Source organism: Rousettus aegyptiacus, unplaced genomic scaffold, assembly GCF_014176215.1.
Source record: "Rousettus aegyptiacus isolate mRouAeg1 unplaced genomic scaffold, mRouAeg1.p scaffold_m13_p_3, whole genome shotgun sequence".
NCBI classification, from domain to species: Eukaryota; Metazoa; Chordata; class Mammalia; order Chiroptera; family Pteropodidae; genus Rousettus; species Rousettus aegyptiacus.
In genome coordinates, this window is record NW_023416306.1 from 23,094,595 (window position 1) to 23,111,923 (window position 17,329).

General features: G+C 39.0%; 1 long non-coding RNA gene across 4 annotated transcripts in view; it reads left to right on the forward strand.

Annotated features, from left to right (window-relative positions):
- LOC107516405 overlaps nucleotides 1-17,329 on the forward strand; it is an 86,426-nt gene that overhangs the window by 30,523 nt on the left and 38,574 nt on the right. For 3 of the 4 annotated variants that reach the window (XR_001598289.2, XR_001598288.2, XR_001598287.2), the window contains exons 4-5: nucleotides 3,367-3,560; nucleotides 4,739-4,977. The exons of the other annotated variant lie outside the window; for it this stretch is intronic. This is a non-coding gene — a long non-coding RNA (uncharacterized LOC107516405). The remainder of the gene's footprint in view (nucleotides 1-3,366; nucleotides 3,561-4,738; nucleotides 4,978-17,329) is intronic. 4 annotated transcript variants of the gene reach the window in all.

Here is a 17,329-nt window from a genome sequence, read left to right on the forward strand (position 1 = left end):
AACACCTAGTCATACAGATATGTAGCTGACCAGCCTGAGAACTTTTAGGACTTCATGTTTCTCACAGAGGGACTGTTTCCAGTGAGAGAAAGGCAGAAAGTATTATGATATATGGTTGAGATTTGGTATAGAAGACATGGCTTTGAATCCTTTTTCCATGGCCAATTAGGGCAGCTATAGGGGTTTACCTAATCTAACTAGACAGTGAGTTTCTTGAGGGCAAGGACTAGATCTGTCTTGTTTACCCTGTAGCCCCTGTGCCTAGCATGGCAGTGTCTGTACATGGTAGATACTCTATTAATACTTCTTAAATGAATGAATTCAAAATTAAGTCTTCAGTTTGCTTATTAGCCCTATTATCTGGGGAAAATTCCTTTCTGAGCTCTTGATTCCTTATGTGTAAAATCGGACCGATAATACCAGTACTTTCCTCCATAGTGTTGCTGTGTGAATTAAATTGTAATGATTTATAATGAATGTAGAACATTTGGCACAGCACCTAGCACACAGTGGGTGATTACTCAATAAATGTTGGGAATGGTCACTGCTGCTGTTAGAGTCAGCATACAAAGTTATGTTCTCCAACTAAGAGACTCTATTATGGAAAGAGTCCTTGCTTCCTTAATAACTTAGTCCCATCAAGCAAGCCTCCTAAAAACCTTTGAGGAAGTGTGAGAGGTGTACATGGGGTAGATGGTGGGTAGGCTGGGTGCTGGAAGAGACTGGAGCACAGGAGAGATCCTGGGTAGCAAGACGGAAGGGTCCCTGGAGGACTAGGGCCCTTATATAAACAGGGCTGTTATATAAACAGGCAGGTACTCAGTCAGAGCAGGGAAATGGAATTGCAGGGTCCAGGAAACACAGAGCAAGGAGATTAATGGAACATTAGCTGAGATTAAAGAGAGTCATTGTTATTAAGGCATGGGTGTCAATGGTAGAGTCTAGAGACAAGGCCTAGTCCCCGTGTCCTATGCCAGAGTCTTTGGCATCTTAGTGTCCTCTCATCCCAAATTCTTTGGCTTTCCTAGAGTCTACTGAACTGACTCTCTTGCTTCTTTGATTGTCTCCCATCTGGTCTCCCAGATTTGTTTTTCCTGAGGCAGTCCGGATGAGCACCCCTGCTGTCACTATGGGCATGGCTGGGGCATCACTAGCTAATTCATTACAGTGGATATAACCACTGTAGTCATTCACAGTGAGTGTAGACAGCCATTGAATGCTGCTATACTGAAGGCAGCATCCTGACCAAATAGGCTCAGGTGGTAGAAGGCTTCTCTTCCTACTAGGCTCCTGGCTGAAAGCAGATGTTTATGGAAATCTTTTGCCATCCAGGTAGCAGGCAAGGTTTGTTTAGGACCCACTGCACATCTGTTCTTATGATGAGGGAGACAACGTTTTAATGAAGAAAAGATAATGATACGCATCAGAATCTCTGATTATTTCCTGAGGATTGATTCCTAGAAGTAACTTTACTTTTTCAATGGGTAAAAACACTTTTAAGGCTCTTAATACAAACTACCATATTGCCTTCCAAAAAGGATGTACCAATTACAGCGTGGTGACTATAGTTAATAATACTGTGTTGCATATTTGAAAGTTGCTAAGACAGTAGATATTAAAAGTTCTCATTACAAAAAAAAAAGTATTTTTGTAACTACGATGACAGATGTTAACTAGACTTATTTTGGTGATCATTTTGCAATATATACAAATATCAAATCATTTTGTTGGACACCTGAAATTAATATAATGTTATATATCAATTATACTTCAATTTTTTAAAAAAGAATGCATGGATTCACAGGCTTACTCATTGAATTTGACTGCCCATTTATCATGCCTTTGTCAGTAGTAGGTATTATAAGGAGTTTTAAATATATATAATGGAGAGGCAAAATGGCATTACTTTGATTAAATGTTCATTTTTTATTAACAGGGAGGTTGAACATTTAAAAATGTTTGTTTGCTAGGGGGACAGTACTTAGTATCCTCTCTATGGGTCTGAAGGAATATTGACTTAGTATTTTTTGGGCTGAATTTTATATATGTTATTTATTTTTTAAACATCCATACAGTGAAATTTACTTTGTTGTTGTTGTATGGTTTTCTGATTTTTAATAAGTATACAGACATGTAACCATTAACACAATCAGAATATAAACAGTTTTTCCCCAAAACTCCCTGAACCTTTTCCAGAATGACATAAGAATGTCTCTAATAGAGCAAGAATTTTAATTTTTAAGTCCAGTTTATCATCATTTTAATTTATTTTCCACTCTTTAATTCCCGCCCCCCCTTCCACTCCTGACCTATGGATGTTGCTGTTTCCCCTTAAGAGCTGGATCTCTGAAGGTGGAGCGTCTCCTCCCACAGTCTTGCCAGGAGCCTGGCACACCCTGGCACACCCTGGTGCACACGTGGTATGGTCCGTGGCTCCACCTGAGGTGGGAACCCAGGACCTTCTGCGTGTAAAGCAGACGTGCTAACCACTACACTATGGCGCCAGCCCCCATTTTAACTTTATTGTCCTACTAAAAACTCTTTGCCTAAGGTCACAAATATTTTCTCCTATGTTTTTTTCTAAAAGTTTTCTAATTTTACATTTTACGTTTATATATATAATTCACTTTGTTAAATTTTGTGGAAGGTGTCAGGTGATATCTAATTGTTTTGGCACCATTTGTTAAAAAGTCTCCTTTTTAAAATCTAATTGCTTTTGTACCTCTATTAAAAATCAGTTGACCATATGTGTTTTTTTCCTGACCTTCCTATTGAGTTCTAATGATCTATATCTCTCTATCTATCCTATTCCCAGTACCATGCGGTCTTGATTATATCAAGTTCCTATATTTTTGCCTCTTTCAAAATGACATATAAATGGAATCATACAGTATATAAAATTTGAATTTATCTTGTTTCACTTAGAATAATGAATGCCTTTGAGTTTCATACAAGTTGTTGTGTATTTCAATCTTTCGTTCATTTTTATTATTTAATAGTATTTCATTGTATGGATATACTAGAGATTGTTTAAATATTTACTTGGTATTCTTTTTCAAAGTTGGGTTGGCTATTCTAGTTCCTTTGCCTTTTTGTGAATCAGTTTATAAATATCTTGCTTATAACTATCAGTTTATAAAACTTGCTCCCTTGATTGGGACAATGTTGGGATTTCCATTGACCTAGAGATCAATTTGAGGATAATGGACATATTAACAATATTGAGTCTTCCCATCTATCAACATGGTGTATTTTTCCATGTAGTTAACTCTTAAAATTTCTTTCATCAGTGTTTTCTACTCTTTAGCTTATTCTTAAGTATTTCGTGTTTTGGAATTGTCAATGATACTATTTTTAAAATTTCAGTTTCAGATTTTAAACAAAGAATTGAGGAGTCCCAGCAGAAAGCCAGCACCCACTGCCAGATATGTGAATGAAACCATTTTTGATGTTCTAGCTTCAGCCGAGTTCTTAGGTGACTGTAGTGACATGAGTGAATCCAGCTGACACTACATGGAGCTGAAGAACTGCCCATCTGAGCCTAATCAACTCACAAAATTGTGAGAAATAATCTTTGTTGCTTTAAACCACTAAGTGTTAGGGAGGTTTGTCATAGAGCAATAGACAACTGATATAGGGCTTAGTAACAGTTCACTTAGCCCTGGGCTCCATGGCCTGGCCACGAGTGCTGGGCTTTAATATTTTTTTTCTGGGTCTCCTTGTTGTCAGTCACACTCGGGCCTTGTGTCCCCAGGGATAGCAGCTGGCTGCCAAGTCATATTGTTCCCTCTTGCACACTTACTTCACAGTGGCATAGTCCAAAAGGGCCGGCATCTCTTCTTAAACTCTCATTTGACTGCTGAGTGGTCTTTGCCAGCCTTGCTGTACTGACCTTGGCACTGACTGCTTGCTCACTTGGCTGATAACTGCCTGTCTGCCTGGCTCCCTGGGTCTTCAGTGCCTTCTCTCTGGCCTGATTGAGAGCCTCAGGAACAGCCATTTGCAGTGCTTCTTTCCCACATCCTGATATAAGATGCTCTCGCTGTGGGGCCTGTTTCATACTGCTAAAAGTGGATCAGTATTTCTCAGGCCTGAACCCCTAGGTATAGTTCTAAGAATTGGTAGCTGTTTAAACCTGACCTAGAACCTGCAGAATGGTTGGATTTTATTACCTGTTGAGCAAAAGGAGTTGGAACCCTGGAGATACATTAATTAGTTTTAAAAAAGTAAATCAGGGCAAAATACCTCCTGGCCTGTCTTTACTAGCTGTGCAATCTGGGACAAATTCCTAAACTCCTGTAAACCATATTTTCTTTACTTGTAAAATAGAGATAATAATACTTGATAAGATAATGGATATGCATTGTTGAGCAACATGCCTGGCACATAGCAACTGCTTAATAGTAGTAATTATTATGATTAATATTGAAAGAGATAAAAATGGCCCTTAGAGATTATTTAATCCAAGACCCACATCCTTCAGTGGGAGAAAGCAAGCCCCAGAAAGACTGTGACTTGCTCGGGGCCATCACAGGTTATTAGTAGCTGAACAAGAACTGGAAAACTAGTTTTCCAACCTCTAATCTTATGCTTTTCCAACTGCACTGTGATTCTTTGACTTAGGAGGCCCTAGAGAAAAAGGGAAAAGAAGAAAGTGCCTACTTTATTGGTGCTTTTATATATATTTGGTCATTTTATCACTATAATAATTCTATAAATTATTATCTCCACTTTATAGATGAAGACACTGGGGCTGGGAGAAATTGAAATCTTGCCTAAAGGCCCCATGGAAAGTAGAATGAGGACTCCAATCCAGGCCTGTCTGACTCCAAAACCAGCCCGTGCTCCTCCACCATCTCATGCTCTTGGGTCAGGCTGGGGAGCCTGAGAACCACAGGGAAGAAGTGTTTCTGCTGGGTCTGGCACCATTGTGGCTGCATTTCTTCCCAGTCCTCAGATGCAGTAGCTGGTCTGCACGTAAGAGCCTTTCATCCTTCCTTCCACACAATCCTTTTAACTGAAACCAAGTGGCCAAAGCTTAACTGTAATTCTGCAAAACTGGCAGTGAGAGGCCTGACTGGGGCTTGGGGTGCTCACCTCAAACGTGATATGCACAGAGAGTGGGGCTGATATTGTTTAGCTCTCTGCTCAGCAGTGCCCAGCCAAGCCTCCCAGTCTAAATTGAGCCCTTAATCGTTTTCCTGGCATTTGCTCAGACAGGATTTTATTTTCTAGTAATAAAAGCTCCTACATTGTAGGAAAAAAATATGCCTTTTTTTTTCTTAGTTTTTGTGAATGCTTTGCCACCTGTCCTTTTTTCCCCCCTTATGTTTGTGCTTGGGGCAGAGCCAGGTTGGTTTGTGCCTGCTGTCAAGTTTTGGGGAGCTCTGTATGGGCAGAGAAGTGCACTCACATTGACTGTGCCTCTCTGCGCATGACTGGTGGCCTCCCACTTCATGGACTGAGAGATTTAATCCTATAGGCTTGACTTCTTGGTCTGCAGGTGGCCCAAAGAAGACAGTCCCTGGGAAAGAGAAATGAAGTGAGCCACCGAGGGTCTCCCACCTAAGCAGCTCTTGATGGCTGACACCTGGCTACCTCGATCTTTCCCTTAAGAATTTTCAGTGGCTCCCCAGTGCCTGCAGAATCAAGCGCACACTTTCTAAGACAGTTTTCAGACACATCCAACTCAGCAGCCTCTTTTCTTTTTGTTGGCAAAGAATAAAAGAAAGGAGAAGAAAATATAGATACCTAAAGTAAAAACAAAACTCACCAGAATCTTCATCAACATAACCAATGTTAACACATTGACATATATCTTTTCAGACCTATGTGTAAATATTGAGGACTTTTCAGTTCCAATTTGCCTTTCTAGCTTTATCTTTTGACAACTCGCACATTGCACTAAACATTATCTACACGTAGTTCACTTCTGTAAATATATCATGCATTTTCACATTTCTAAGGCTTTGAACCAGCTCTTCTCTTTGCCCAAAATGCTCTTTACGCATTCATTGGCACAGGGTAAGGTCCAAGAAAGTGATTTCCTTTTCACTTCCTTTCCTGCCTGGTCAGTTTCTATTTACTATTTAAAACTCTGCTAAAATAACTCCACTTCTATGAAACCCCACTCTTTCCCCCAAACCACACTTATCCACTCACTAATTAGCCACTCATGACCCATTTTGGGACTCATGGTGTTGCCGCCTCCCACCCCAACCTATCCTAAGGCTGAGCTCTTCCAAGGCAGCCAGGGGCCATGTCTCCTTTACTTAGAACCTTGACTGACATCCAGGATGGGCTGGGAAATTGGCATCAGCTCTGTCAGAGGTGGTGATTTGCTGGATGAAGCTGAGGCATATTGCAGGAGCCCAGACATTGCTGGACTGAGCAGGGTGGCCTGTAAGCTGGTGTTTGGACAGAAATCCCAAATTGCTAAGGATACCTCTGTTGTCTGCTAGGCTCCTCCCTCTCTGGCAAGAGCTAGCTTTCAACCTCAGAATATTATAGTGCTGAGAGCTGTCTTGGCAGCCCTTGGGTGAATTATTCACTCTCTTCTTGCTGAGTGAATGCAGGTATCTGTGTGGCACGTCTAATGCTGGGCATGTTCAAGGTGCCTCTCAAGGTGCTTGGGCCAGAATTTTAGCCTTAATGGCAATGGGCTATGGGGAAAGAAGAAAAGCCGAATGTACTCATTGGCCAGACCTCCTGCTGTATCTTTGGCTCTTTTCCAGATTGCCTTGAGAATATTTGTTAGTGGTGCTTGTGGCTGCAGCGTTTACCCTAAGATAACTTGTGGATTACAGTCCTAACCTTACCCCCAAAGTCAGCCATGAAATATCTTGCTTTTATTATTATTTTTGCATTGCTCTAGTATATCAATAATCTTTGGAAACAAATGACATTATCCAATTTATAGCATTCTTTTTTTAGTAGTTCGATGAAAATGTCCGATCCTAAAAACGTAGCATTCCTACACATGGTGTTAAAGGAACACTGGAAACGAGCTGCACTGTTTTTTTTTCTTAACTGGAAAAGGGTTAAAGGAGGTGCCTTTTATTCTCTGGTTCACCTTTGCTTCCAGCTTCCTGTACTGCCCTTCCACCCCCATACTCTCTTAAAAGAGAAATTTTACATTTTCTTGCTGGTGTACGATAGTTGCTCTTCTCTTCTCTTCTCTTTTGCCATCCCACTGTGCAGCTCCCGTGGCATAATCTTATATATTTTTCCACCTGCCTTTCTCTTCCTTCCTGTCCCTGCTATTCAGGCACTATCCTGTGAACTTACATTGCATCAAACACTCAGCCCGACTTAATATCATGTAACTTGAATTTCCCTAGGCCTCACCAACCTGTATCACTGTTAGGATCATAGTAGGGGCAGTGACCTATATTTTGTTGACTTGTGCCCCTGAGACTTCATTTCCCTGGAGCATTTCACAGCCACTCACAGGTACTCTTCTTGTTCTTCTCACACCATATTGGCAATATCTCTGATCACCTGACAGCTTGGGGGTAAGGTGCAGTGTGTGTCTTATATGCCATTGTCTACACAAAGAACACTTTTCTCTCATATGCGAACTCTTTGGGTGTCTAATTGAATGCTCTGGAGTCCTCTCTGCACTGGGAAGATCACCCCCTGACTCCTTAAGGAGAGAGTAAATCATTCAAGTTCTGCCAAGAGCATGCCACCTCACCCTCTTTTCCTTCCCACCCCCATACCCCATTTTGCATCTTAGTTTGTCATCAGATCCTAAAGTGACAGCAACGATGTCTCCTTCTCAAAATAGCTTCCTCAGCATTTACACAGAGGCCCCCCTCTCTGCTGAGTTCTGACTTTCAGCCATGGGGCCAGGCAGGGCATAGATGTCTGAAGCTTACCACGTACTACCCGTCCGTCTTTGTCTCTTTTCTTGGCATGTGAGCAAAATCACTTCCTCATCCTCACTTGGAGTGACTCCTGGATGTTCCACATACCAGTTCAGTAAATACACGTAGGCAGAGCTGAAACCAGTTTAGGCTCAAGTTGGAATCTCATTAAAGTGATAAATGTTTTTCTATTTCTTTTCAGTTTACAAAACCTTAAGTAAAACATACATTGTTTTACTTAATCTGTGAAATAGCCCTTTGTCTTTCTTTACACTTTATAGGGAGTAAAATTGAAGTTCAGGCCGGTTAAGAAATGTGGATTATGGCTACTTAGTAGGTGACAGAGTCAGGAATTCAGTTCTATTATACAGAATCCTAGGCTTTCTGTTAAGGGATGACAATGCCCAAGACTTAGGTAGATGAGGAAGGTGTAGATAAAATCAAAATGGCTGTGACTTCAAACCTGGAATTAGGTGCAGCTGGCACTACCCAGAGGCGACTGAAATCTCTGATAGAGTGACGACTAGAATTGTGCCGTTCAGGCAGAAATGGCTGTTCAGGCAGAAATGGCCACGGTCTATTCTCAGAAGCTTACAAGACTTTTCTGCTTTTATTTGGTACAAGGGGTGGGGGAACTGCTGGTCTTCATTTTTCATCTGTGCTCCACAGCATCGAGCTAGGACTTATCATAGAGTACTATTTTTGTGGGTCTCTTACCATGTTGCTCTACTGTAGGATGCTTGAGGGCCATCACCATGTCTTTGGCATCTTTGCATGCTCCAAAGCAAGAGCTATGAATATATTAGGTACTCAATAAATGTTGGTGGAATGAATGACTATTTCTTAATGTCACCCCTTTAGATTTCCAAGTGGATAATTCAAGTGTAGCAATTCTTTCCCATAGCACCTCTATCAGAGGGTGGGCATAATGCATATCAAGAAGAATAGCTTAAACCTGTTGGTCTCTTGCTTTAATTTTCAAGTCATTATGTATCCCAGCTGCTTCCTTTCAAGTTTATTGATGCATTCCATTTCCACTTGCCCTCTCTTCCTGCCCCACCCCCCATTTCTAAGTCCAAACGAATTTAAGTAAGAAGTAGATCAACCACTTCAGTGCATTGGTAGGACTTGGTGGCTAGTTATTCACCTGAACCTAGGGTTTTCCCAAGTGACACCTCTCTTCTTTTCTGTCCACAGTCGATCCAAGATCTGCCCACAGATCTGGTTAATTCCTGATCTTTAGTTCTCCTGCTCAAAGGCATTGTCGCCTTTTATGATTGGACATTGGCTCTGTACTCACCCTGGGACTGGGCCCTGACATCCTGTGTGGCCCTTGCCAACCCTTCTCCCTGGGACAGGAGCCTAGATCTGCATACCAGTCTCTTGCTGCCCATGGGGTCAGCTTGTTTACAGATAACCTCCCACCTGTCTGCCTGCCTGAGGAGGGCAGACAGGTTGTTTGGGTTCTTCGTCAATGTGCTTCACTCATTTGATTGGACTTGTTGCTTAAATTGTGCTTGGATTTGCTGTGTCCTTTGGCCATTGTGCACCTCCCATCTGTCTGCCAGTCTGGCATTTGCCTTTGTAGTTGGGCCTGTTCCTTCTGCTAAATATCTGCGTATATCCATAATCAGGATTTTGCTTAGTTCTCTCTGCCTGGTCTGCATGGCTGTGAGATGCCCAATAGTGACTTACACATACCTAAGCTAAAAATCATTTGGTTTCATCTTACTGTGTTCTTTAAGAGGTTTGGTGTGGAAGAGTGTTTGAAACTAATTGGTTAAACTAAGGACCAATGATTGTAGTGATTTGTATTGATTTATCCTCTCTAGTATTACTAATGTTCTTGCCCACGTTCTAAATATTGCCTCCTAGAAAACTAATATAGTTGGTCTAACTCATGTCAGACTATATTGCAGTTTTAAAAGTCCAAGTTCCTTTTGAGAAGTGTCACAATTCACTGGACTAGATCTCCTACACAGTCTGGGAAAATACGCCTTGGCAATCACTTTTTGTGGACTCTTTTAACATAATTGTTTTAAAAGATTTAACCAAGGCTTTTTTAAAATAGCAATAAGTTGCAGTAGCATATTTTTAAAAGATAGATGTTAGATCAAATAAACTAATGTCTACCCAGAAAAACAGGCAAGGGGGTGCAGAGTGAAGAGAAATATGGAAGAACCATGTTACAATTTGCAATAGATCAAGGTCAGGACTTCACTCTTTAGGGAGAAAAGAAAGCAGAAAACTTATGGTATCACCATAATTAAATATTATTGCTTTGTACAGAGGCTGACAGATTGGAGAACTCAAAACTTCTGCAAGCCACCTCAATTCTATGAGATATCTACAATTGGTTTTCTAATAGACATTTCAAATACACTTGTCCCAAACTGAACTGATTGTCACTCCTGCCCCCTCCCCTCTCACTTCCCATCCCTCTTTCAGACCTGCTCCTCTCAAAGTCATCTTCATTTTTGTATGTGGCAGCTCTCTCATTTCAGTTGTTCAAGTCCTAAACCTTGAACTCATCCTTTACTCTTCTCTCTCTTTTATACTTCATATCCCATCTATCTAAGATTTTATGATCTCTACTTTCAAAATAAATTGAGAATCTGACCATTTACCACCACCTTCATTGTTACTTCCTTCATCATAACTATCACTGTCTTTCACTTGGGGTACAGAAAGAGCCTCCTAATAGATCGCTCGGATTCTACCATTGCCCCCTCTTCTTCTTTCCCTCCATTTTATTCTTAATGCAGTCTTTGGTTTCAGCCATGGCTCCTAAAGTCAGCTCTGGCTCCCCAATTAACTCAGAGTAAAAACCAAAGTCTTCATCAGGGCCTCCATGATGATCTCATCTTCTATCACTTTTCCTTTTGTTTATTTCATTTTAGCTATGCCAACCTTACTGTTTCTTGAACATGCCAGACATGTCTCTGCCTCAAGGTCTTTGCCCTGGCTGTTACATCTTCCTGGAATGTTCTTCCTTCAGAAATCTGATATCAATTAGACCAACTCTGTTTTGTTCTTTGACTCTTTTTTTAAATGTTACCTTGTTTATTACTATTATTAATAGTAATTATTAATAATAATAAATATTATAAATGTTATCTTCTTAATGAGGCCTACCAGGACTGTGCTTTTCAATACTGCCCCTCCAAACCTCTGTCCATTTTAATCTTTCTTACCCTATTCTACTTCTTTCCTCATAATACCTATCACCCTCTAACATACTATAATAATTTTTTTGGTGTTTACTGTTTATTGGAAAGCTCTTAGCTCAAGGTCTTGCTGAGAGTAGGTTCTCAACAAAGGTTAATTCTCATTTTTGTTAGAGATGGTAACATTAAAAAATCTTTTAATTTTGGTTTGCTTTGCAAAATATACAACTTTATTAAACATTGTCTTAAAAAATTATTGAAGTGACATATCCAAAAAGATATTTACACACTGATGTTCATAGCAGCATTATTCACAGTGGCCAGGACATGCCAGCAACCAAAGTGTCATACGATAGATGATTGGCTAAAGAAGCTGTGGTACGTATATACAATGAAATACTACTCAGCCATAAGAAGAGATAAAATATTGCCAATTTGCTACAACATGGGTGGACCTTGAGATAATCATGCTAAGCAAAATAAGCCAGACTGAAAAAGTTCAAAATCACATGGTATCACTTATATGTGAGACATAAACCTAAAAGCAACAAATGAACAGGACAAACAAACAGAGACTCATGGACATGGACTATAGGTTAGTGGTTACTAGTGGGGTGGGGGAGGAAGGGAGAGATAGATGGGATAAAAGGGGTCAAATATAGGGTGTAGGGGGGGTGAAATGGGTAAAAGGGATTAAATATATGGTAGCTGAAGGAAACTGGACTTTAGGTGGTAAACACACAATAGCATATACAGATGTCAAATGATAATGTACACCTGAAAATTATATAATTGTATTAACCAATGTTACCCCAATAAACAAAAAAATTATTGAGGTAAAATTTACATCATAGAAAATTAACCATTTTAAAGTGAACAATTCAATAGCATTTAGTACATTCACAATGTTGTACAGCATCTATTTTTTGGTCATCCATTTATACCTTGTGTAGTGACTTCTAAAATATAGTTGAATCAGCACTGCCATTTAAGTATGGTCTTCCAGTAATTTCTTTCTCCTCTCAAATTTAAAGACAAAAAAATGAAATCACAGTGACAGCATAGATTGTATAATCTCTTGACTATTTTGCAGGAGGAAAATCTCAAACTAGGCAACATAGATATGGAGTTAAAAATAAATCCCTCTCTGCTTATAGGACTTAAAAAAACAAACCAACTTTCTATGAAGTTCAGTGGTTTTGTTAATTGTTTCAAGACGTTGGGTGTTTTAAAGTATGTTGTAAAAACCCTACATGATGACAAAACAAAACTCATTAACAAGTATTTCCCTGTTGGGATTTTACTTAAAAATATAAAATGTAAAAGTTCATCGTAAGACAGTCTTACAACTGCAAATTTAAACCCATTATAATCAGAAAAAGAGGAAAACAGATAATATTGATATATTTCTGCTTTATTAAGCTATATTTGGGAATAATACATCTCACTTAATTGTCTCCTTGTCCCTTTAGAGTACTAAAAAGTTAATTCAGTAAAATTCCTAGAAGGATACACAAGAAATTTTTGACAGTTTTTGCCTCTGCAGAGGAGTTCTAGGGAGTTGGTAGGGAGAATTATTTTATAATTGTGTATTGTTTGAATTTTTACCTTAGGCGTGTATTAGTTTTAAAAAATAACAAAAAAACCCCTAAACTTTTGTTTATTTTTTTCTGAATACCAAATAGTTATGGACATTTATTAGTCAAGACTCTTTAAAGTGTTGGAAATCAATTTTAAAATGGCATCCACAGATGCAGGGGAGTGGTTGGCGATGGTGATGGTTTACCAGATCATAGAGTCAGGGTGGAGTAGTTCACAGAACTGAAGGAAGAACTGCAAGAACCAGGGGCTCACAGTCTAAGATTAAGACCTCCGTACAACCAGGAATTCTTTCTCTTGATCTCATCATCATCCCTACTTGTGTTTGCTCTTCTTTGTATGTTGGCGTCATTCTCCCCTACTTTTCCATATAGACATACATGGCTGCTGGCAGTCCTAGCTTAGAAAACTTGGAAAAAAGAAAAAAATATCTTTCTCCCAGAGTTTCTGTTTCAGTCTTGATGAAGGATTCTAATTGGTTTTGCTTGTGTCACATGCTGCACCTTGAATCATTGCTGTTGCCAGGAGAATTGGCCAGACCTGGATCATTTGCCCTGTATGTGGCCAGGGTAATGTAATCTCTTAACAGAAGGAACATGTGAAAGCTTCAAGTGAGGTAAAGTATGTTGCCACAGTCCACTCCAATCTACCCCTGACTGCCCAATTTAATGCAAATTGTCCTCCCATAAATAGTATTCCAAGAATATTCTGGGCCCATATAACACAGCCATCATACTGGTCCCTAAAATATACTCACTCCCTCCCTAAAGCAAAACAATTTGTAGTCTTTACCAGCTGATTTAGCTCCGAGTCCAAATCCCTGGGAATCTTCCTTCTCCTGCAGTTTTCAATGCAACTTCTCTTGGTTCAGCAGCCCATGTCTAATTGAGAAATATATTACCCACAATGAAAAACTTCAATTTAGAGCAGAGAAAAAAGGGAATACAATATGCAGTGGTAATTTTTCTATGAAAAATATTACCTCCTGTTAAGCAGGGATATTGCCTCTCTGGCAAAAGTATGAATTTCTTAGACACACTATATGACAACTTCAGGTTCTTACTACCACTGGGAATCTTACTCAAGTGAAGTACTTAGGCAGGGCCCAGAGGTCAAGCTTTTTCCGTTTCTCTGATTTCTTTCAGATGAACTTGCATTCCAATACTTAGAACTCCAGTCTTTTTCAATGAAAGCATTTATGTTAGTGGAACTTAAAGCAGGAAGAAAAGGCTTTGCAATAAGATTATATACATTTATTTATATAATGTTCAATTTGTATTGAAACAGAAACCCAAATTTTCTCGTCTTTACTATTAAAGTGTTGGAAATCAATTTTAAAATGGCATCCACAGATGCAGGGGGGTGGGTGGATATCTTGCCCCAAATAGGAAATAGAAGTTTAGGCAATAGTATTTTGAGACTTGTTTCAAAAGTGCTTTCATGCTTTTGATGCACAGGGGGTGCTATTCTTTATTGTTATTTATTTATTTATTTTTGCCTTTCTTATTCTATTTTGATTTTTTCATTGGTCAGAAAAGTTCTTTCTGTTGATCCTGAATCCAATCATTAAGGATTTTAGTGAGGAAGGTGGGGGAAAGAGGGAATGGCCTTTAGGTGCAAAAGGACGAAAGGAATGTGGTGAGAAGGTAAGAAGGGCCATTGACTCAGAGTAAGAAATGTGGTTCAAGAGTGAGGCTACCACCTGAAAAATCTGGACAAGTGAGTTGAAAGAATTTCTGTGACGTAGCTTGCCCTTGTGCACTGGAATCATATTGGATCAGAAACCTTGCCAGCTGATTGTGCTGTTTTCACAGGATTGAAAACCTTACATTACCTATTCCTAGGATTTGTGAAGATCAAGTGTTCACTCTTTATGAAACCTTGATCATTTTACGCCAGACATTCTCAAAAGCTTTCCTTTCAGCAGCAGTAATGACTAGTTAACAAGCTTATAATGTAAGTCTCTTTCTGCCACTGGCTAACTATCCCTTATATACTGTTCCTACTAAAATTATTAGACTAAAGGTGACCTCTGAGAAATGGCGGGGAGGAGTTTCCACTCTAGCGTCCCCAAGCTGGGAGAGAAATAAGTGGATCTTATTTCAAGTGTATTTCAAGTCAGACAACCTGGAACTAAGTTTTTTCTTTCGTCTTTCTAATGATTCTTTGCTTAAGAAACTCAAGATAAAAGTTTAAGTAGTCGATTCCCCACTGTGTCTCTCAGATCCTTTGCTCCTCATCTAGGATGGAGATTGGTGATGGGAAGAAGAGTGTCATCGTCTTCTATAGTTATCATTCTTAAATTCCACCTAGTGTTTGTTGTTGGCATCTCCTTTTCTTGGGACCAAATGATTCTCAGGGACTGTTTGGTTGCAAGGAAGAGAAACATTCACATTAGCTCATGTAAAATGGCATATTTATTACATGGTTACAACATACCATGCTTTGGACAATGAGGTAATGTTACAGATGTTTATGGAGAAGAAATGAAGTACAGCTGGGCCTTAGAGAATCTGGAAAAGGGAAATAGAGAGTAAAGAAATGCAGCTGTTCTTTCTGTGAGATCCTTTGGTCTTTTTTTTCTGCTTCTGTCCACTTTGGCCTTCCCTTTGCAGAGCATACACTTCTCCTTATTCATGGTGTCTTTGATCCTATAGTTTTAGCTTGGTTCAGTGTCTCACAGTGAGGGAGAGGTAGTTACTCAAAGGAAATTGAAGTGCTACTAGGAAGAGAAAATGAATTCTGGGCAGCCAAAGGGAGGGAGGGAGAGAGAGAGAGAGAGAAGAGAGAAGAGAAGAGAAGAGAAGAGAAGGGGTGGGGAGGGGAGGGGAGAAGAAAGGTAGATTTCCATGTTAATAACCAGTCTATTTAAGCTAATTCAAGTTGGCTGAATGGTTCACAATGTCTTCAGTGAAAGTCATCATGCTCCCAAATCCTAGTGCCTGCCTAGTCCCATCCCTAAAATGGAAGATATCTAGTAAATGTTTGCTGAGTAGATGAAAGAATGAATAAATGAATGACAGGAATTGAAGGCAGGATCCATGTCCGATTTTTTTTGATTCATCTTCATAAAACTCACATAGCACCTGAAATACTGTTTTGTATTGTTTTGTTTTTGTACAATGTACGTGTTCAGTATTAACAGAATTACTCTCACTTCCTTTGTTCTGAGTATTTTACTTTTTAAAATGGCAGAATCATCGTATAGTACAGTGGTCTCCAAAGTAGAGTACACAAGACAATACACTGGGGCATGAAAAAAATATCGAAACTTCTGTATGTCTTTACCTAAAAACTAAGAAATATTAAGTGTTACTAATATATAATATATAGATTGACATTGATACTTTCACATAGGTCACATGTCAAGTGTAGTTCACAAAGTGCTGTAAGGCTTTCACAACATGACGAGAGACTTGACCTAGTTGTTTTTCCATAGGTGTTGGCTTTCGGCATACGATGAAAAATTACATGGGCCTACATACATTCCAAGAATAGTATATTATGCAATTTTAACTAAAGTAACTAACTCACAAAATAAATAAAAGGCTTAAAAATATTGCTAGAGAAATTGTGAATTGAAGATAATATCTATAATGGGAACACAGGAAACAATGACAGAATGGACAAGTAAATATTTCTGCCTCTGTTATGAGTTATTTGTCAGACATCTAGAGAGAGAAAACAATGAGCTAGTCAAATTTGACAGGAAGTAGTCCAAAAAAATTAGCAATTTTAATAGAGCCTCTTTGAACTATGAATTTAAATCTAATACTGTTAACAATAGGCATTGACCCAAAATGTACTTTGTGCTTGAGTTTTATCCACAGAGTTGTCATGATTATCATGACATTTAGAAATGAAGTATCCAGAATGTGAAGGTCAGCTTTCTTACAGTGAGGCAATGTTCAAATTCACTTAACATAATTTCACTAACTGTGGGTTTGCTTACAAGTAGAAGTTAAAAAGGTACATACTATTAAGGAAATATTTTTTCTTTTGCCATGGTAAAAATCATTTGAAATAATAAGCAAAAATGTGTTCTTTTGTCAGCAAATATTGGAAGCTGCATAGAAAGCATTGCTGAAGATCTGAAGAAATAGGCAATAGGATATATTTGACAGTGTGGGAAGTTTCTGATATGGTTGGATAAAAGTATAGATATTTCTAACTTGTCTTAGTTTATGATATTTGCTAGATTCTATTTCAGTAATGAATAGATTTTAAAAATCTATTCTCTCTCTCTCTCTCCCTCTCCCTTCTTCTTTTCCTCCCTCTCTCCCTCTTTCCCCACTGAGGAAAAGATATTCTGGAAGGACTATATTAATTATAAATATATTAATGACTTCTTTAATAAAAGAAGAGGCAAGCCTAGAGGAAAAGAACCACAAATCTAGAGAGAGAGAACCAGCTGCATTGTTCACAGCCCCTACTGCAGCAAGGAATTCGAAGCCATAGAAATATAAGTGTGGTGAATCTTATGAACTCGAACCTTTAATAGTAAAGGTTTAATGATCTATAGTGGGGCCTGGCAAGTGTTTTTTCTATAAAGAGGAAGATAGTGTTTTAGGCTTTGTAGGCCATATGGTCTCTGTCACAACTATGCCACTGTAGGGTGAAAGCAGCCATAGACAATGTGTAAATGAATGAGTACAACTGTATTCCAATAAAGCTTTATTTATAAAATAGGAGTGG